Below are 22587 nucleotides of genomic sequence, written 5' to 3' on the forward strand. Positions count from 1 at the left end.
GTATGTTTTTAAAAACTGTTGAAGTGGGCCCACCAGAGGTTTATGTGCATGAACAATCAAGGGGCCTTATGAGAAGTAAGTCATCCTAAAGGGAGAGTCACAAAACACAGTTCTGACTCACTGTCAGTAGGTTCTCATTGAAGCAGACGTCCTATTTTGAAGCTGCATGATGCCTTCTACTCAAGTTGGCCCTCAGGATAGTTCCTGTGACTCATTTCTCAGTATTTTAAGAAAAGGCTTCCAGCCCCCCAACTCCCCACCAAAAAAAAAAAAAAAAGAAGAAGAGGAAGAAAAAGTATGTTAAAATGAAAGGTCCAGATTATACAAAATCTTCACAGCAATTTGGGAGTACAAGGCAGCAGGACTTTGTGAGCTATTAGTCAAATGAAAAGGGAAGTTATTTTCCCCCTTCAATATGAGAGAATAGAAGTGACAAGAAATTGAAATGTACTTCAGTTTGGGGAGTAGAAAAGAGACAGAAGACCTTGTTGCACATGTGGTGTCACTCCCTACAGAGCTTGAAGGGAATGAGCCACATGCTAACATCAGAAGCCAAATGGAGGTACTAGGGACATCCACAGTAGACTGGGACAAGCTTATCCTATACCATAAGAGAGTCTGGATTAGTCAATCAAGACTTTTTCCATTGCAAGGAACAGACACCCATTCAGAAAAGCACATGAAGAGAAGGAATGTATTGGCAGATACAAGGGTAACTTGTGAAACTTAAAATGAGGAAGGGCTGCCAATGTTTCCTGGAGAGAAGAAATAAGGTAATTGAGATGACAGTTTTCCTCTCTGTTTTTAGTGGGGTTTTTTGCATTTTTTGTTACTGTATTTTGCTCTCTTTCTCTCTGCAAACTGGCCATGTCTGTTTCAACAAGAGAATTGTGGGAAATGAGCACCACTTTGCTGTTTCACATCAACTTCTAGCTCCAGAGCCATTTATGCACCAGCATCTCAGTGTCCCAAATAAAAAATTCCCATGAAGAAAAATCTAATTGGCCTATCTTTGCTCAGATATGAAGCCCCAATTTAATCCTTTATGGGAAAATCTGTGGGATCACAGTTAACATATATAGATTTATGAAAGCAAGATTTGGGGTAAAAGGACAGTTCTTAGAAACAGAGTATTGTGGGTGCAGATACTCCACCAAGTATCTGACACACAGATATTTTCTATTCTGGTTTCTTTCAGTATCAGTTAGAAGAAAATTGAGGGGTGGGGAGGAAAGGGATAGTTTTCTTAAATTCTGTGAGAGATGTCTGAGACTGAGTACATATTAATGTTACACTCTATGGAATCTAGGATGATAATGTCTCAAAATAGATGGCACAGAGCTGAGGCCCAGTAGAGAGAGAAAAATAATGACACAATTTTCTTTTTGTATTATCATGAGTCAAAGAACAAATTGACCACCAATCTTGGAAAAGCCTAATTATTACTTAGATATTAAAGAGTTAAAGAAGGGAATAAATATCAGATTCAACATTGAGGAATCAAGGCCTGGCCGGTTAGCTCATTTGGTTAGAACATGGTGCTGATAACACTAAGGTCCAGCATGTGATCCCTTTACCAGCCAGCTGCCAACAGAACAGAAACAAAAAAGAATCATGCCACGGTCAACTTATGTGTGATTCATACATAATAAAAGGACTGCTGTATGTATACTGGGCCAACCTTCCAATGCTTTAGATACAGGGTTTATTGTGCTTTTATGTCAAACGTTATAAATATAATAGATTGAGAGATTGTCTAACATGGTCATTCCAAAAGTGGCAAGCATTTTAAGTTTTAGAGGACATACATTACAAAATTATTCAATAAGATAGAACTCATTTTGCCAGATTTACTTTTTATTTGAGTCAAGCCACAATGGACATAATAAAATTATCCTGAAATCATAGAATACTGGTTGAAAGTGACATGAAAAAGAATATTTTCAAGTGATCGCCAAACTTGTTCAAGTATGAGAACCTATTTTAAGATCAAAACCAAAAACTTTATGGATCTGCAGAAGCTTACAGTTTCAATTGATTGAAAAATTACATTATAACAAATAGCTATAAATTGAGTAATATGTTCTTTCCTAGTATTTACTGCAAAGCACCTACACATAGGTAAAATATAACTATGGTACAAAATTTATTTCTATAATGAAAATAATTACCCAAATATGATAGCAAGAAGGAATTTTTTCCTCCTTTCAAAATAAAAATCACCATTGTACCCTAATATTTTTAGCTCCACTTTACTATTTGGAACCAATTTTGCAAAAGTGCACATCATCATAGTCATTTACTTCAGCCATTTCATGGGATGCATTAATCTCCGAGGCTTGTTTTAAAAGATAAGCCACATTAATGGCCATGCTAAATAACATAGAGCTTTCAAACATCTGAAGGGCAGCATGGTGAGGCTCTACCAGTTTGTACTGGGCATTCACGTCACATTTATAAAGATTCCTAATACATTCTTCGTTATCATTCTAGTCACTCATTGAGTTCCATTATAACTTATATTGATTCTATTTTCAGAAGGAGTCTGGGGATAAGACAAAGAAGTAATTAAGTAGTTTTTCAAAGGATAACTACTGTCACCTAAAATCATTAAAGGAGAATGAAATACCTATCATTCTCTACCCTATCAAAAGTAATTTGTAATTTATTAAATAGTCAGCTTTCTGAAACAGCAAATTTTGGAGAATTTGGAAATATATAAGTAAATGTAAACTATTTTTAGGGTTGCCTCTATATAGTCATGATCTGATGTCAATTCACATCTGTCTTGGATATCAGCTATGTTTCAGGAATAGTAGCAGCTATATATATACCACATCCATGAAAATGTGTGCTTTAGAAATTAATGTCTTATGTAAATACTATATGCACTTTTGGCCTATTCCTAGGTTAAAGCATTGCTTAGTGGAAAATTAATGTTGGTTTTAAAGCACTTCAAATAAGGTAGTCTCAGAGAACCGAAAAACAATTAGCTCTGCCTGAAAGAAATCATGAAGTGGCAATATCCTTTTTAAATAAAAAAATTCAAATATGAACACTGGCTTTGGTACTTTAATTCAAGGAATTGGCATGCCATGAATGTCAAAGAAATGTGTAAACAGAAGCAGTAAAAATTTACAAGCTGTTAACATGTGTGCAGACAGATGAGTTAAAAATTATCCATCCTATGCAGTAGTGCCAGAGAGGACCTACCTGACCCAGAAGCAAACTTGCTCAGAGCCAGTTACATGCGATCCTTTAGAAAATTAAGTATGGGTGACTCCCTGTAAGTGGTAGCTTCAGATATTTCCCTTCCACGGGTGTGGGCATTAATTTCCAGGACAGAAAATAAAAACTTTTTTTTTTTTAGAAGAGGAGGTTGTATCTCTTTATCCAAGAGAGACTTGAAGACAAGCTTAGTATTCATCCAAGCTACTCCTGCTTTAATCCCAAGAAAGTTATAACTGAAAGAATTCATCAGATTATTGATTTAGTGGTTTTCACACTACATTCTTTGGATGTGTATCAGAGGCCATGGGGGCAGGGACAGAGAAGCAGAGGTATTAGAATAAGTAAGTACCCTGTACCACCATTCAAACAAAAGCAGTTACCCTAGAAGTGGACTTCTGTACAAGAACATAAAGACTTCTGGTGCTAAGAACAAGTTTAAAAATCCATTTTTATTATCTTATACATGAAATACCTCAGTTCTGGAGGAAAGAAGTTGTGCAAGGTCTGTTATGTTATTAGAAATAGGATCAGGAACAAAATCTAATCCTATGACTAAGAGGGTGAAGGTAAATGTGATACTCTCCATGGTGCTGATACTCTTCATTTGCAAGATTTTTTTTTTTTTTAACTCCTAGGATATAGTGATTCCTTCCCAAATTCTCCCATTACTTACAGTTTTCTTCGTTTTATTTTTACATTTTGTCCTGTGAATAATTTTAATCTCATATTGTATAAGGCAAACTAAAGTCATTTATAATCCACAGTATATGTAAGTAAATTCACAAATTTTGGCAATTCAATCACATTTCCAGTACTTACAATCTACAGCTAGCTCTCTGTTTCTCTCTCTCTTTCTTTCACGCATACACACACTCACACACATTTTATGCTTTTATAATTCACCCATGCTTCTTTCATGTTATGCCAATAGTGTAATAATATAGCAAGAAATTAATGCACTGACTGTTAGTGACTGTTAGATTATATGAGCACTTGCTTGGAAAGCATTTGCACACTTTCTCTCAAGAGACCGCCAAAAATGATCTAGAATACCTTAAGGCAATCATTCTGCTCTGGAATCCTACCCAGTCTTGAAGTCTCAAAATATCATCACATTAACTTTAAAACTCTTCTTCCAGTATAGATTCGAATTAACCAAACTCAAATGAAAAATAAATTTTATGGAAGTTAAATAATTCAGTCTACATGGCCAGCTTAATCATAATCATACTGCCATCTTATTGATTTAAATAAAAAGAAAATTGCCTTGAAGGCAGACTTAATCCTTTTTGTTTTCTATGAAACATGGCTGCAAATTAGACACTCTGAAGATGCAGGTTTGTGAATCTTTGTTCATATTTCTTATTACCCTGTCATATTGAGGTATTTCATATACATATTCATCCTGACTACCAGACAGTTCAGTGGGAGAGATTGAGTCATGTTCATCTCCTTGCCCACAGACCTAACACGGTGCCTCAATCATAGTGTTAGCTCTACATGCCATTGAATGACTTAATGTCAGAAAAGTTGGTTTGAAAGCTAGAATAGCGAAAAATAAAGCAGGTGTCAGAATGAACGAGGGTCAGAGGGCGAATGACCTAAAACTTTCTATGCATGTCATGCATTATAAGGCATAATTAAGAATTCCTCCATTTAAGGCAAAGAAATATTCTTTAACCTTGTTTACTCTATATCCATAGACAAAATCTAGATCTCAGGGACTGTACCATTTTTAAGTTGAGATATGTGTGATGATGAAAACAAAGCAGGTTTATACAATAAACCTCACCTTGGGTTGAGTCTCATGATCTCAGAGTTGACATTGTGTTCCATAGGTAAGAACAGTATGTGATTCAGTAACTATTGCATAACTTGCTGACAAAGAAAAGTCAAAGAGCATGGAAGATGAGCTAGAAAATGCACATAGACATTTTTAGCTTTATGAGATAATTTTTAATCAATAATTATAACTTCTTTAATTTTACCCACCAAAGAAAATGGGACAAGTCTGGAATGAGGCTTTCCCCCTTCCTATGTAAACTTTCCTGTAAAATCCTTTCAGCTTGTAATAAAGTTCGGAACACTTTTCAGCCCTGTTGGTCTGTGTTTCCTGGGTCGGTCCTCATACTTGGCTCCTAATAAACTTCTTTAAAACTATTTTTCCTCAACAGACTTAATTTTGGTTCAGATGTACTAGACAATCTCTTTGAACTCCTACACACTTATTCTCCACTCTATGGCACCAGAACTTCAGTATGGGTGGGTTCAGTCAATGGAGAACACAAGCAGGCAGTTGGAGGAAGAGGAAGATTGAGGTCATTGCATTTATTCCTGAGCTGCCAGTCTCTGTGGCCTTGCCATGGCTGGCTGCATCTCATAGCCACAGGTCTCAGTTCCCATCAGGCCACTCTTTCTCTACACACTTCACTCTGTTTATGGGTTCCAGCCAACACACTCCTTGTTTTTATTTAGGAGCAATGTCAAACTTCCCTTACCAGCTCCAGGGTACTTAATTTTTCCTGTTGTTCTCTGTTACTAAAATGTACCTTTTCAAATAGATTGTTTTAAAACGCTCTTCCAAAAACCCAGTATGTCTGTGCCATCCGCTCCTGCTGGGACCCTGCCCCACTGGGGAAGGGGAAGTCAAGGAAATGATCCCATAAAAAGTCTTGCGTGCTGTTAAATGGTTATCACAGTTCTTAATATGGCCCATAGATACTCAAGGTTTGGGGGATTACTTTTCCTTACACACCAAGGGTTCTTCAAAAAGTTCATGGAAAGATTCATATTGTCTTTTAATTCTATCTTTCCACAAATATTTTGGCATACCCTTATATAATGTTATTGACTGTTAGACTCTCTTTAGATATTTCCTAAAACTGAAATTGTCTTTTGCTCATTTAAGAACCACTGCACTGGCTAAGGAGAAGCTGAGATTCCACATCTAACAGAAAAGCTATTCTTTAATTTTTTACTACTGACCATAAATTTTTGTGTATTCAGCAGTTAATGCAATCTTTAAGGCCATTTCATTTGTATGTTTGCATTAAGTAGATGCATAAACATTAAATAAAATCCCAAATCTATAAGAGTTATTTCATGTGGTTGTGTTTAAGTTTTTAATATTATATCTCATTTGGTGCTATATGAAAATAGAATGAAATTGAGTATCATTTGTTCTGAGAAAGCTTTGACTTTCTTAGTCTTTTCAAGGCAAATTGACATCAACTTGTGGATTCTGTTGTATTTTGTAAGCGTTTTACAACATGAGCCTCTATTTTCCCCAAATCTGGCAAATGTCTTAGAAAAAAAAAAAATTGCCATTCTTGCAGCAATTGTAATCTAGAGAGTAAAATGACACTTGCTTAGAATGCTGAAATTGTTAATCCTGCAATTTCAGGACCAGAGTCTGTCTACAATACAACAATCTCACATCTTGTTTGTTTTTCCTTTGCAGGAAAATCTAAATACATGTGGTAGAATACAGATGAGGTGAAAAGAGATAAAAAGTTTCAATGGGTTAAATAATTAGAATTCAAAGTGTACAGGAAACAAATATTTTGAAATAACAATTCCATTACTTTAAATAAGAAATAAAAAAAGATACCATGAAATTTTGTCCTTCCCAAAGCCTACAGCAAACATACATGCATAAGATATTTATTTTAATTCTTACGTTTCTGAGGCTTATAGTTCACAGTGTAGAATGATCTGGTATATTTTTATGATAGAAAAAAAGTAAGATCTTGATTTTCAAACATGAAAAGAAAATGACAATAAACACAAATAACTAAGGTCATTTAGGGGAAAAAATAAAACTTTAATGCATTTTGTGCTGTTATGTAGAACTCTGTTAACTCTTGAATTACATGTCCCATGAAACCCAAGGAAGCCCAATTACAAGGCTCATGAAAAATGTGTTTGTTGTTGATTAGCTTCTTGGGAAATCTCAAAGCTTTTTTTCTGCCTAACTTAGTTATTGGATGTCCCTGTTTCCCTAAGAGAAAAAAAGAGGGAATGCAGCAGGTTGACTAGGTTTACGAACGTCATGTTGTTCATTGTGTTAATGGAGGGAGAATTCACAATGTGGAAGTAAAAGATCATAAGCCCGCTTGCTCATTCTCTCTCTGTCCCTCCCTACGCTCACTTCTTCTTTTTCTCTCAACTAGCATCTAATCATAGGAGCTATTACCCTGACTTAAAAGGACCTGAAGCATAGGACCAAGCTAGTTTCCTCTTGACACGCTGACGATAGGTTGTTTCTGGTACCAGCACCCGTTGCTCACATTGTGGAGGCACAATCTAAGTTTTAGTAGTAGGATTTGTGCTGGGAGTATCTAGAGTAAACCTCAAGTTCAAGTAACCTTTACTTAGACAATGTAGTTAAGCTCTCTATGGAGTTCAAGCATCTCAGAAGGGATTCATTTTGAAGCTTTGGGCCAAGACCTCAGTAGAAAGTGCAATGTTACTTGGCCCTGTTAAACAGTTTCTTATAGATTCTCAGCGTTTTTAGATGTGGTCATTACTCATGTCTTCACACGATTTGAATATACCCTATATCAACTGACAAAACTCTAAAGCAATACCATTTTATTTCCTACAGAGGTCATGAAGTCATTTCTTTTCTAAAATGAGTGAGTTTTGAAGAACAAACAATAATTTCCTAATGCCACTCTAAAAGCATAACAGCGAACATCACTAGAATGAGTAAATGTGAACTCCCTGTGTCCTCTCCTGGGCAATAGTTTTGCTAGATAGCAGTTGCCTGTGCACGTTAGTGAAATTTTTGATTAGAGACACTTTGAAGTGATAATACAAAATTCTTCTACTCATTTATGTTTTTTATCACAATTAGATTTTTTTCATGTTAATTGTTTGTTGCACCTGAATAGGGAGGTTTGTAACCAACGGTTAGGTTCTTGCCCTCAGTATTTGAGAGAAAATAAAGATATGCTCACTATCCACCTGAGACTGCATTGCCTACAAAACTAAATACTTTTTAATATATATTGAAAAACTGTTTTTGTACATATTTATGTGGTACAAAGTGATATTATGATTTTTTTCACTACAGTGTGGAATGATTAAATGTAATTAATTAATCTATCCGTAGCCTCAAATATTTGATGTACTTTGTGATGAGAACATTTGAGATTTACTCTCATAGTGACATTAAAATGTACAGTACTCAATTATTAGCTATAGCCACCACGCTGTGCAATAGATCTTTAAAAAAAAATCAGATTTATTCCTCCTATCTAAGTAAAGCTTTATACACTTTGAATATCATCTCTGCATTCCCTCCTCACCACAGCCTCCGGTAACTACCATTCTACTCTCTGCTTCTATGAGTTCAACTGCTTTACTTCTTTCTATTTTTTTATTTCTCTTTTAGTGTTAATATTCTCTCTTTATTATAGTTCTTCCAAATTTAAAGAGTTATTCAAAGTATATTTTAAAGAACATAAAAAGACATAGTAGTTTCAAACACACTAACTAAATATTTCATTTTTCCTTAAAATGTTTCTTAAATCTTGTAATATATTCAATGATAGTGGGTTTTTTATTATTTTTATTTATACACATTTATGGGGTACAGAGTTGATTATCAGAATTTGTGTACAGTATGTGATGATCAAATCAATATTATGACCATGTTCATCCTTACAAATCATAATTATTTTTTGTGTACCTTAAACAATAATCTCACCCCCTTTCCCCCACCCCTTTCCCACATCTAGTCATTATAGGTCTGTTCTCTCCTTCTGAAAGTGCAATGTCTACCACATGATCCAGTAATCCCTCTTCTGGGTATGTACCCAAAGGAATGGAAATCATCATGTCGAAGGGATACCTGCCCTCCCATGTTCATCACAGCTCTATTTACAATAGCCAAGATATGGAAGCAACCTAAATGTCTGTCGACAGACAATTGGATAAGGAAAATGTGGTATATATGTACATATGAAATACTACTCAGCCATAAAAATGAATGAAATTGTGCCATTCTCAGCAACATGGATGAGCTTAGAGAAAATTACGTTAAGTGAAATAAGCCAGACACAGAAGGAGAAATACTGCATGCCCTTACTCATAAGTGGTAGCTAGGAAACAAAGAAAGAAAGACCGTGATAAAAACACAGGGTTCAATTGTCTTAGATTCCACATATAATTGAGAACATGTGGTATTTGCCTTTCTGCGTTTGGCTTATTTGTTTATAATGACGTGGCCATTCTCTAGCTCAACCTGGCACAGCTCACCCAAAGGCCATTCTTTTCTCTGCACTTGACAATGTAAGTGCAAAAAAAAAAAGAAACATAAAATTTATTATATATTTACCATGCTTTACAGTCAAAACGTTCTAGGGAAAATAAATTTTGGCTGTAATTTTACCCATTTTACTTCCTAATTCACATCATGCAGCAAATACAAAAATGTTTAGGCTCTCCTCCTGCTGAACTAATTTCTTTATCTATTGCACTTTTGCTCTGAAAAAGATTAATAATCATGTTTTCAAAGTAATGTTGCCCACTGTAAAACTTGTTCCCCTGCCATTTCTAAAAAAAATGCATGCCACAGAAAAGCTTGTGCCTCGATTACAGCTAATTCAGGAAATAATTATCCTGACACTACAATTTTTTCCTGTGAAAAAAGAAAGAGATGGAAATGATTGGGTTTTTATGCATGCTTCAGTGCATTAACAGTACTAGTAAAATCTGACAGAATTTAAAATATAATTACATACGAAGTGCATTCAAGATGAAAACTTCTCACACGGTTCTATTCTAAGCAACATAGAAAAGCAACTAAATAATGAATTTGAGGCACGAAGTCACATTTCTCAGAAAAATCTTTAAGGTATCACATTCAACATCTAAAACAACTCCATTGTAAATAAAAATAATTTGGTACCATGAATTTTGGTACTCATAGTTCTAGGAGCAGAAAATAATGTAGATTACTCAGATTACTAGAAATGTACAGATAGCTATTATTTTTCAAGAAAAAGTAGTTACAGAGAAATACACAAGTACTGTGACTGAAAATAATTTTCTTTATTCAAAGAGAGCAACATCAGAATATATTTGTTTACCTCAACTTGGCTTGAGGGAACAGGGTTTTCCTTGACTGAAAAATGAGATATCCACAATTCACTTGGACAAAGAAGATATAATGTTTAATTCCTTTTGAATTATTCAATTTTACTTGTAGGAACATTCTAGAAATGAGAGACCAGAAATATGGTGAGATTTGTTTTAAAAATCAGCAATCAGAATGGCAAAGCCAGAATGCTCTGGCAGCTCTTGATTGCAAAGACAGAGCCATAGGCCCTTGAACAAAATCAAGAAGAAAATTTACTGATCGTTCAATTCCTTTATCATTGGTCCTTTTGAACAACACTTTTTGACATCAAACTTCTCTGGCTCTTGATTTTTCTTCAGCTACTCAGATCTACTTCCCCTTTTTGGTTCTTGCAAATAACTTTTTCTATTCATTTGACTCTTAAATGTTAGCATCCTTTTGGCTTTTTAAATGACAGTCTAAAATTATATTACTCATCTGTTTATTTGATTATTGCTTTTCTTCTCCTAATAGAGTGTAATCTTCACCAGAGTAAGGACTTGGTCTCTCTTTCCATTATTGAATCCCATGTACCTAGGAGAGGGCCTCACATCTTCTACTGGCTCCATTCCAGGCATTAATATATTGATGACCTCAGATGACATATCTTTCATTTTAATCCTTTTTCTAAAACTTTTGACTCATATATATAGCATCCTATTGAATATCTCTGCCTTGGAATTTTATATTTATTTATTTTTTTAAATTGAAGTATATTTGACAATTAAAGATTGATATATATTTAAGGTGCACAATTTGATAATTTGATATACATATACATTGTAAAATAATCACCTAAAACTAATTATATTTGTTTTAAGCTTACTATGTTCAAAGAGAATTTATTACAGTCCACATTTAGCCACTCTTTCAACTCATTGCCTCAAAATCCCTTTTCTTATATACCGTTTGTTTTCAACATCAACTTGGTCACTTAGTCCAGAAACTAGAAGTTATTCTAAACTCATATCATATATATCTCCTACCATCAGTTGGTTGATCAGTTATTTTCACTCTGCTTTCTAAATATCTCTCAAAATTTTCATACCGTCTCTATCCACACTGTCACCAAAACAAGTCACTCACTCACCTGAATTATTGCTTCTTAAATAAGCTTTCTGCCTACATTTTTCTTTATTCTGTCCATTATCCACAATGTTGCTAGAGTAATTTTTCCTATTCTGTGCCCTCCCTACAAAGGTCTCAGTAGCTGACCTTTGACGGGAAAGGACTCAGATTCCTCTCTACCCCACCCATCTGATCATCCTCTTAATTTCTCCCACACTACACACACCAGAAACATAAAATAGCACTGTTTATATTTTTTCCATTATGTCTTTTATTGCCCCATAGGCCTGTGATTTTTATCTACAATGACAGAGTGAACAAAAATGGCTTTAAAATATCTTGTGAATCATCTTCAGAGTTACCCTATGAAACATGTTTGTATCATTTAAGTAAGATACAAGAAATGTGCTTATTCTAACTCTGATTTTTAAATAAATAAATAAATGAATGATTCTTTTTACTCATAATAATGAATTTTTATATGCTCCCTGCTTTTCACTTGGACACTTGAGAGGAAGAGGGCTTTTCCTAGCACCACATAAGTGCTTATGTTAGGGTACTGCAGACTCTCATCTTTGATCTAGCTGGTCTCAAACATTTGAGTACATGGCATGAGGACTTTGATAGAGTTTCAATTGATGTCATGTCTGGGAGTTCTTAAAGAAGCAGGAAGCAGACGGCTTCTGTTCTCATCTTGTACAAATGTCTCTGAAATCAATACCAATGCACATGCATTACTCACTTAACCAAGACCTGGTGGTACCCATATCATATCTAAACAATTTAGTTGGGACCACAAAACCTATCTGAGAAGGAGTACAAGTTACCGTACAAAGTTTGGCTGCCCAGAAATGATCATGAGTTAACATGTGACAATAAGGAGACCAAAAACACAGACATAAAATTAAAATGTATCCTAAAAAGAGCATAAAGTGAAACCAATAATGTAGAAGATAAATTTGACGAAGAAAAAACTAAAACTATAAAAATTAGAGAAAGTAAATTAAACTATTTCAGAAGATAATTTACAGAGATCAAGCCTAAGAATGAACAATAATAGATGAAGCAAAGGCATTATTCAATGTACAATAGCAAATAGTTTTTTAATTAAAAGCACAACTTTGAGGTCATGAGAATGAGAGACTCATCAGGGAGAAGGTAGTGTGTGTTGCTAAATTTTTTAATTTCAATAATAAAGAATTTTACAAACATAAAAGGGAAAAATGACCAATAAAGAACAAAAAATAGATCATTCTCAAACTTCCCTGTAATAACAATAAATGTCAGAAAACTGTGGAGAAATTATCTGCAGAGATATGAGATAAAACTTATGATTAAAGAATTTTGTATCTTGTCAAATTGTCATTTTTATGAAAAGACAACAGAAAAACATTCTCATATACATAAGGGCTCAAAAAGCATGCCACTTTCAAACATTTCCTGGAAAAATTAATAACTTGAGGACATGCCCTCCCTCAAGATCATTTACCTAGATATTCAAAGAAAGAATGTTCTGGGTGCTGCCCTCCCAGCAGGAATTACAAAATGACAACCTCCAGGAAGAGCTGATCTAGTTGATCTACCTGGTCACTCATTTTTGGAGAAATAATTTTAAATGATAAGTGTCCCTACGGCCCTGATTCCTTAGAGGACTCTATGATTGTACAATATTTTTCCACTTAAATTTAGAGAAGCAGACAATGTATTTATGATACAGAAAAGCAACCTACAAGCTACATGCGGACAGGAAACACATTTGTTTTATTCTTTGCAAGATCCCCAATACTTATCAGTCCCTGGTGCAGAGAGGTACTCTTTAATAATTTGTGGTTGAATGATTTAACAGTAAGAGGTGCACCTCCTAGCAGCAAGTTCTGTTTAGTAAAACTCAGTACACATATATTGAGTGCGGTTCTGTGCCAGGCATTTACTTTGGTGCTAAAAACCCAATGAATAAAGATAAGAGCCGTGCTGCCTCTGTGTTGTTATTTTGTCTTTGGTTGGAAAGTCCTCTACGCTGGAAACACTTTGAGTGTAAGCTGACGTGTGTCCCTTCAATTCCAGTCTCCCAGTTAGGGAGAATCACCCGGGTGTCACAACATTTTAAAGTGACTAAGTGGTGAAGTTGGCTAGAATATCCATGCTTAGCAGCATTCTCTGAATGGGAAGACTTCTCTGTTCCCTCTATGAACAGGTTATACAGAGTTAGGTTTGGTGCCAGGAGGAAGACTATGCTAACACAATGGCATAATAAATCCTGCTCTTGTTGTAGTTTAAATGTTATGGTTAGGCATTTGATGCTGGTGAGTTGACAAATCAGGTGGTGTCTTCCATTTAAAATCCACATATTGTGTTTATATTCTGCTGGAGAGCAGCCACCTAGAACATTCTTTCTTTGGATCTGACCTTGCATGAGTAGGACCATTCACCTTTCTTCTTGGCTCAACAAATTAGTAGAATAGAAATGTGAAAACCACCTTATTCATTGAAGGCAAGTATTTCTGTAATACTTCAGGAAAGTGGAAAAGGAAGCCTGAAGTTCACATCAGGCCATTGTGAGTTCTTGAGAAGAGGGGGGTCATTACCAGAATGGTCAGCATTAGTGTAGCTTGTGCCCATAAAGCCATATGTTCTCAATAGTCAAGTGTTGTAGCACCTCGTGTCAAGAGGCAATTCTCTTACCCTCCAAATAAATTGACTGTAGAATGGTCGAAATGGAAACATTCTTTCATTGTCTTAAAAGAAAGATAGAGCTTGGAAAAATAATGTAGGCAGGTGATATCAACCAGTAGTAATTTATGATACAACAGCAAAAGCTCTCCCAGATAGAATTGTAAATCTAAAGTCCAGAGGTAACACCAAGTTAAGAATCAGAGAAAGTCAAGAGATATAAAAGGCAAGGTGTTCAGTAATGGAACAGCCTATATTAATTTTGCAGAGTGCTTTCTTCAAGTTTGCAGAGTTCTGCATTTAATGTGAGAAACTTCACCTGAGGAAATGTCCATTTTGAACCGGAATACTGATTCTCAACTAGTAATAGTTATCAGAATACTGCACTTTTTACAAAATTGGTATGCTGATGTTTTGTCTTCCTAAAGATGCATCAGAGTAATGAGGATGAATCACTTCTTTGAGTGGTTCTGATGCATTCATTGTCTCCATCTCTGATCAATGGTAGTGATTGAGTTGACCGGTCAAGATATTTCTCATTTCATTGATGTGCGACAGGGTTTCTAAAACTATACTTGGTGCACACGTAGTGTCATTCAGACATATTTTTAGGGCTCTGACATTCTTGCAAAATCTTACATTTTGTGTTTTTGCATGGTTGATAGTCTAAATGGTTAATAGAAACATATTCTTGATCCCAGTTCACAAATTACAACCTTATGTTTTCATTTCCCGAGTTTGTACTTATGGTTAGGATTCATACTAAAGGAAGGTCCAGTGATATCACAGGTTGCTGTTGAAAAATGGAAGGTTTTGAAACAATTCGAGTGATGAAGATAGATGACCTAATTAAGTCCTCAGTGGAAATGTGAATATATAGACTGGTCTTTGGCTGTGTCACATCTCTAGAAGACTATCCCAGGTTTCTTTACATGGCAGCCCCATTCACAATGATCTAAATCAGCTTCAAATATCTAAAACAGGATGAGGCAGTTGCCGTGTGATAATTAGATCTTGGAATTTGAGTTGATGCCATAACATGTGTCTTAGTTTGGAATATTAGGACAAAAATGTCATAGATTGGGTAGCTTCTAAACAACAGAAATTTATGGGTATAAAGTAAAATAAACCAATGTCTAAAGGCTACATACTATATGCTTGCATTTATATGGCATTATGTAAAAGACAAAGTATATTTGCAAAAAAGATCTGTGGTTGCTAGGGGCTGGAATGGGAAGGACTTGAATACAAAGAGGCACAGAAATACACACCAAAAGATAAATTTTACTGTATCTTAATTATTCTTCAATTTATATTAAAAATTAATATAAATCTAATATTATTTATAAAATAAAATAATAATTATATGTTAATTTTAATATGTAGTAATGAAATGTCTTTTTAATGCCTATAAAGTCTAAGACATATTTCATTTCCAAAAGAAATTCTTATGAGCCCAGAATCACAAGTATGATTAAAATATTATTTTACATTTCCAGTTATGTTACCCATGAATTTATTTAGGTTGATGATCTAGCATTTCTTTTTTCACTGGTCTCCCAACCAATTCTCCTCACCTCTACATGGTGCCTTTATTTTCTCCAGTACCTTTACCCACAACCCTAATCCTGCTCCAGAGTACAGACTCTTTCCAATGGATATGTGTGAGATACTTCCAGCTCTCCATGAGGAATGAAATAGAAGAGGAATGCCCATCCAGCCATATTACCTTTAACGGGACATTGTTTACCATCGAGGATGAAAGTGTATAAATAATACACAGAGCAAAAGTTACTCCTAAATCTAATACAATTAAAGACTCTGAAGAATTCTCCTTTAAAAGAATACAACTTTTTTTGGTTTGCCTCATAGTTTTCCATAATTTTTTCACTTGAAAATATGTTTTAAATCAACTTTGTTTCTTAGGACTCTGTGACATATGCTATAGGAAATGCCTGCCTGAGTTGTGTTATTTTCACAGGTTATGAGTATAAAGATAAAACCCTCTGACTGAGAGAAGAAAGGGACAGAAATTTGCCTCCTAGATAGACATAGTAGTTTTTCCCTTTGTTCTGGGTATAAGTCCAGGAAAAAAAGGAAGGTGAGTGGAGTTGGAGGGCACAGAAATTATTCTCACTTTTTTCCCTTAAGGAGCACCCATTCAGTACTGTCATTTAATGAACTTGTACTATGTGCTAGCACTGAATAAAGCTGATATGATTTGTTCCTTTATGGGGGTTACAGTCTAATAGGAAGTATCCAAGGTAAGGCACAAGTCAAAATTTCTAGTGAATATATACTGAGAAGCATTATCAATTCTGCAAGAATTTTCCTTTTGGTATGAATGTTACCAATATCCCTCAAATACTGTCATTATCAACATACCTTGTTTTTCATATTTGAATATATTTTTACTTTACGTAGGCTCCTTTAATTATATTCAACAAAATGTCTTGCTTATTTTAATTATTCATCTTATATATGTAAGTCTAAAGGCACCTTGAATCAGATGAAAGGTTAACAGTCCAAAATCAACCTTACTTGTCCTTTAAAATGCTAGGTAATATGCAGTATCTGTGAGGATACTGAAATAAATAAAGGAAAGGCTAAAATAAGACAGATGAAGTGCACCCGACCAGTGCTGGATTGAATGTATTTTCTGAATTCCATACAATGGCAAATTAGTTTCTCTGGAGAACAATTCTATTGCTAAATTCAACAGCAACCTAGATTCCTGGAATGATGCCATGTACATTTATGGAATTAATACCAATTATTTTATCATAGTTTAAAAATATGCAGAGAGAGTCATTAAGTAGAAATTAAGTCCGGTGCTAGCCAGTGTCAAATCAGAAGTTAAGAAGCAAAAGTAAATGTGCAAGACCAAGATGTGAAGTGAAGATGTCAGAAGTATCATATACAGTACCAGGAATTTCCTGCAGACTGTGCAAGGATGACTAAGAGCAGAGCTCCATTCCTCAGAAATATGAGACAAAAATCTGGTAGAGCCAGCATCCTGGAGCATAGGCATGGGCATCCTCGCAGGTTCAGAGACCTGCAAAAGAAACAGAGAAATTCTAAACATGCAAGAGAACTGGGCAAAAGAGAGCCCAGACTGAAGCCTGGCTGTTCCCTGGGGACACTTCTGAGACCCATTAACCTGTATTTTTATTAAAATAGGCTTTAGCCGTTCAGTAACAGCAGCAGCAAAATTTTCAGAACTCTATTGGTAAATGACATTTTAATCCAGATGTCATCAAGGGCCATAGAATGGGAAGAAACATGGCTGGTCTAAGGTGGTCTCATGCAGATGAGGAACACATGCTATGCACACTCTTCCCTTCTGCTACTGCTCACTTGACTCCTGCCTCAACTCTAGATCTTGTCATCTTCTGAGATCTTGGCCAATGTTACTTCCCTGATTTCAGTTTTTCTCTCTCCACCCTGCAGTTTCTGCTGCTAAGTAAGACCTCTTTGTCTTACCTTATCACAATTTTTGCTAGCCACTGGCAGTCTCTCTCAGATGCCTTCACATTCCATTCAGGTCACATGGGTACACTCATCTCTACTCAACGAAACTTAGTGTCCCAGAAAACAATGGGAGATCTCAAGTCCCTCTCATGCCTAGGAAGCTGGGAAGATGGCTTTACTACCCACCCTATAATCTTAGCCGTGAGATCTTCTTCTAGGCTGCTACCTTCAAAATAGTCCACATGAGAATACAGAACAAAAGTTAATGTTTGTTTGTTTGTTTGTTTTAAATTATATATAATGCAATTTTATTGCCCACAGTCTTTAATTTTTTTTTTTTTCTAATTCAAAAATGAATTAGAAAAATCTAAGCAGAAATTTGGTCAAGGACATGGGCAGAAAAGTCACATATCGCTAGGAAACACACATGGCCAGTAAGTATATTTTAAGATCTGGACGTCGGCGGGAGCATGGCCAAGGCTTTGGGCCCCATCTCAGGACCCCCAGCCATCTAGACTGGCTCCGTTGCTTGCCTAGATGTGGGTGGGCCTGTTTGTTTTTTAAACCTATGTCCCTTAAATATCAAAAGGAAATTTATCATGACATACCCTGACAGATTTACAATGGTAACAGGAATTAGTTCCTTGTATTGATTCTAACACCCTTCTTTACCTCCCAGATCTCTGGTGTGGTTATGTGGGAGTATGTGTCTAAAAGAGAAAAGAATAGGAATGTCTTAAGGCTGTAATTAATATTAATTTATTGTATGTCTTCAAATGGCTAGAAGAGGGTAGCTCAAATGTTTTCATCACAAAGAAATAATACATTTTTGCAATGATGGATATGCTCATTACCCTGATTTTATCATCACACATTGTATATATGTATTGCAATATAACTCTGTACCCCATAAATATGCACAATTAGTACATGTCAAATAAAATAAATAATTTTTTAAAAAACAACATATTCTGTCTGTTTACATTTCCTAGATACTTTTTGCTATCTCACAGCTGTATGGTGCCGTTGATGGCCCAGAAGTCAAGAATCTGTCATCTTTGATCATTGGCCTCTGAGTTTACAACTCCCTTTGGAGTTAACAGAATCCCAGGGCCCCTAGATATAAATGGAGGTGCAAAGAAACAAAATATGTCAGTTCCTGATTCAAGTAAATGAATAAGAATTTATGAAACCAGTATGCTAAACTAACCCAACTGGTGGGATGCAACCACAAGGGAATTTAGTTTTGTTTCCACACTCTTCTGTTAACTTTGCTCAGCAGAACTAGTTTTGCCCCAGCAATTAAAAGTGTGACACTTCCGTGTTTTTTGGACTTATATAAAGCCACAAATTTCAAGAGCCAAGTCATAATCTCAAATTGCCCAATATCATATATTAGTAAAACTTCCAAATTCATTTAAAGTTATAGTTTCTCTTCTTCCTTCAACTCAGGACTACTTCAAGTGAAAGAGCAAAGAACAGATCATTTCTGCTCTATTCAGCTAGATGCTCACCAAACCCATTTCTCCTTCTTGGCCATCCCACTTTTCTTAATCTAGTTGGGGCCATTTGGCTAGTGTTCACTGATGGAATGTAAATAGACATGACGGAGCACTGGCAGTCTTAGGTAGTTCAGAAAGGAGTGCCTGGGTGTGCCTCCTCCATACTTTCTTTCATTATCTCCTGGCCAGATGTAGACAACCCAATGGAACACTATAAAACAAAGTCAGTAAATATATGGAGGCTAATTTTGTAAATGCTCAGATGAAAGGAGGCTTCTACCCAACACCCAACTGAACTATCGTGGGAATGAGAAATAATCATTATTGCATTAAACTAACAAGATTAGGGGTCATTTCTTATGCCAGCTCATGTTTTCTACCCTAATGAATACTGGAAAGAAGAAAGAAAACAAGGAAAAGAGTCTTTATGCTTGGCTGTCACAGGTATGGTTGGTCTTAGGAAATATCTACTGGACATTACTTCATATATCTCTTTCATAGTTCCCTTGACTCAGGTGATATAGTCTCCTCTTTCTTGTTACTTACTTCTACATCTTTTTAGAATCTCCCTTCTGATGCTTGCCTGTACAACTTAGATAACCAAGGCTTTACATCATGCATGGTCCTCAACTATTTCACTGAAAATAGTCACACATCCTTTGCTCCAACAAACTCTGAGAGCAAAGACCATCAAACATTGTCATCTCACCTTCATTACCTTCATCTCCACCACTGGAGCAGTTTTCTAACCTGCTTTTGCCTTTTAGATTTTCCAAATAGGAGTCAGACACCAGCCTAATGTATCCATCTGACTGAAGAGGACAGATATTAATTGTGTGTGTGTGTGTGTGTGTGTGTGTGTGTGTGTTATTTTGTCAATATTTTTGGTAGTACGAACTCACCGTGCTTGATTTTTCCTTTTTCATATTGTCTAGTCAAATTTTACTGATGCTATCTTCCTGAAGCTCATTGAGAAAGCACATTTAAAATCATTAAAGTTGGCTTGTTTTCTACATTAACTCTGTTTTGAACAGTTCATTGATGCCTCTCACTAGACTTGAGCTGAAAGATAGGATACCATGCCCCAGCCCCTTGATGGACGGGATTCACAGGACAGCAGCACCTCCCTCAAAATGTCTTCTTTACTGCATCACACACACACCTACCCACCCCCAATCCTCTTTAAGTCAATGTGAGGCATTCAAGAATTGTATAAAGTTTCTTCACCTAAACCAGTTGAAAATTTCCATTTTGATCTTGCACTTCTCTTTAGAATGTTGTATCTATTGCATTTTACTACTTCAAGTGAAATTTCAAATACAGATAATTAAATTTGCTAGATGTAGAATTCTAGAGCTTTCAGTAACTTCCTGTTAGGACTCTTTAGACATTGCTGAGTTATCATCTAGTATTTCATGTTACAAATAAAAAACCACGTTCTTAGTTGATCCCCTTTTCTCTCTCCAATCTCTTTCTTTCTCACCGTATGCATTTGCAGGATTAAATTTTTCCTGGGAATCCATATATCTAATCAGAATTTATCAGTTTGAAGACTCAGATATTTTTTCACTTCAGGGAAATTATTATCCCTTAAATTGTTGGTTCTATTATTATTCACGTTGTCCTATCTTTCCGGAAATTCTAGTATATAGATAACAAGGACTCTCAAATACATCTTTCGCATTTCTTATGTTTCTCTCATTTTTTTTCATTATCCTTTTGAATTCTTAGATGATTCTTTAAGGTAATTTACTAATCTCATTGTTAGCCATATCCATTCTGTTCATTGTGTGTGTTTCTAGTTAATTTCATCAATAATGTTTCATACAAAACACTCTGGTATTTCAATTCCTTCTTTTTCATGACCACATAATCTCTTCACACGTAACAGCCCCTAAATCGCACTGAGGATACGTATTACAATTTTCTTGAAGTTTTCATGGTTTGCTGCATTAATCCTATTTCTTTGAGAGACATTTGAACTATTGTTCCTCTTCTTTTAGCTAATGATTCTTTTCAAAAATCTGATGATAAATATTTTATTGTCTGATTATACACTTACCTTCACATTAATGTCCTCAATAAAGTTTTAAAAAATGATCCCAAGTCAAAGTTGCTATTATCTTTTATTTTAATGGATATAGTTTAAAAAATTCCCCGAATCACAAGTCACACTAATTTTTCACATGAATAAAGAGTTTTTAAAACCTAATTATGAATAAGTGAATATTAAAGGTCACTTCACAGGCCCTGATTGAAATGTAATTATAATTATTTAATTGGAAAAAACAGGTTGTCTACAGAAAATAATTCTGGATAAAGTGCCTCTGAATTTGCCCTCTAGCAAAGTGCATATTAAAAGTATGTTCTCTCTGATTATATGTTAAAGAAAGAACAACAAAAAGATGTCCTCACTATTGCTCTGTTTCACCTTTTCATATTCTCTGCCTCTTGCTTTCTCATTTTCAAAATGGTAGTAATCTACACCATCAGATGAGCAAGATAGATCAGGGGCCATGTCATGAGCAAGACAGATCAGGTGTGCTGAGGCAGTGAGAAGAGATAATGGGAAGAGTCCTTTTTTCTGAGATCATAATAAAATCATAATGTGTTGTGTTCTTTAAAAATTGTTTAAGAGGCTAGAGCTCATATTAAGTGTTTTTAACACACACAAAAAAATAAACAAACACATACATAAATAAATAAAGGGGTAACAAGGAAACTTTGGAGGTCATGGATAGGTTTATCCCCTTGATTGTGGCTGTGGTTGCCTGAGTTTATACATATGTACGAACCCATTAAATTGTATACATTAAATATGTGCAGATTTTATTGCAATTATACCACAATAAAGCTGTTAAAAATGAATTAATTAACAGACGTTGCAAAACTTAAAAAGAAGGAGTAGGCAGATAGAAGAAGTGAACCTGAAGCCCCTCTGAGCTGCTGACTCTGACCTTGTAATACACTCTAGGACTGAGTCTATTTGATTTGATAGAAGTTTAAAAAGGAGGAGAAGCAACTGAAGATTAGGCTGGGGTTTATTATATGCAAGAGGCAAAATATATGTTACCTAGCAAAAAGAAATCTTAAACCCATGTTAGACTAAACCCAAAGGGAAAATGACACTTTCAGTCAGCTGAGCTGAGTTGACCATGTTGTGGCAGAGATTCAGAGTAAGATTTTTATTCTTCATAATTGAAAAGTATTATGTATTATTAGGAAAATCGTAAGCTCTTATAACGGATGCTAAGTGGATTTACTTTAGTGTTCATTTCAGTCGAAGATTCAAAACAATAAAGACTGCATTCTAAATGGAAAGTCATCAAGAATTTTTAAAGGAAGTGAACAAAAGCTAGTTTTGTGATTTTAATCACCAGCTGACATCCAAGGCCTAAAAGGATTTGGAGTTGGAGACTGAAAGAGAAGTACATTTCCTTGGAGAGATGCCCTCACCTCTCCCACACATACACAGAGGAATGGAAGGTGCTTTCTCCTGACCTCAAACCTAGTGGGAAG

This window comes from Cynocephalus volans, chromosome 14 (assembly GCF_027409185.1).
Source record: "Cynocephalus volans isolate mCynVol1 chromosome 14, mCynVol1.pri, whole genome shotgun sequence".
Classification (NCBI taxonomy): Eukaryota; Metazoa; Chordata; class Mammalia; order Dermoptera; family Cynocephalidae; genus Cynocephalus; species Cynocephalus volans.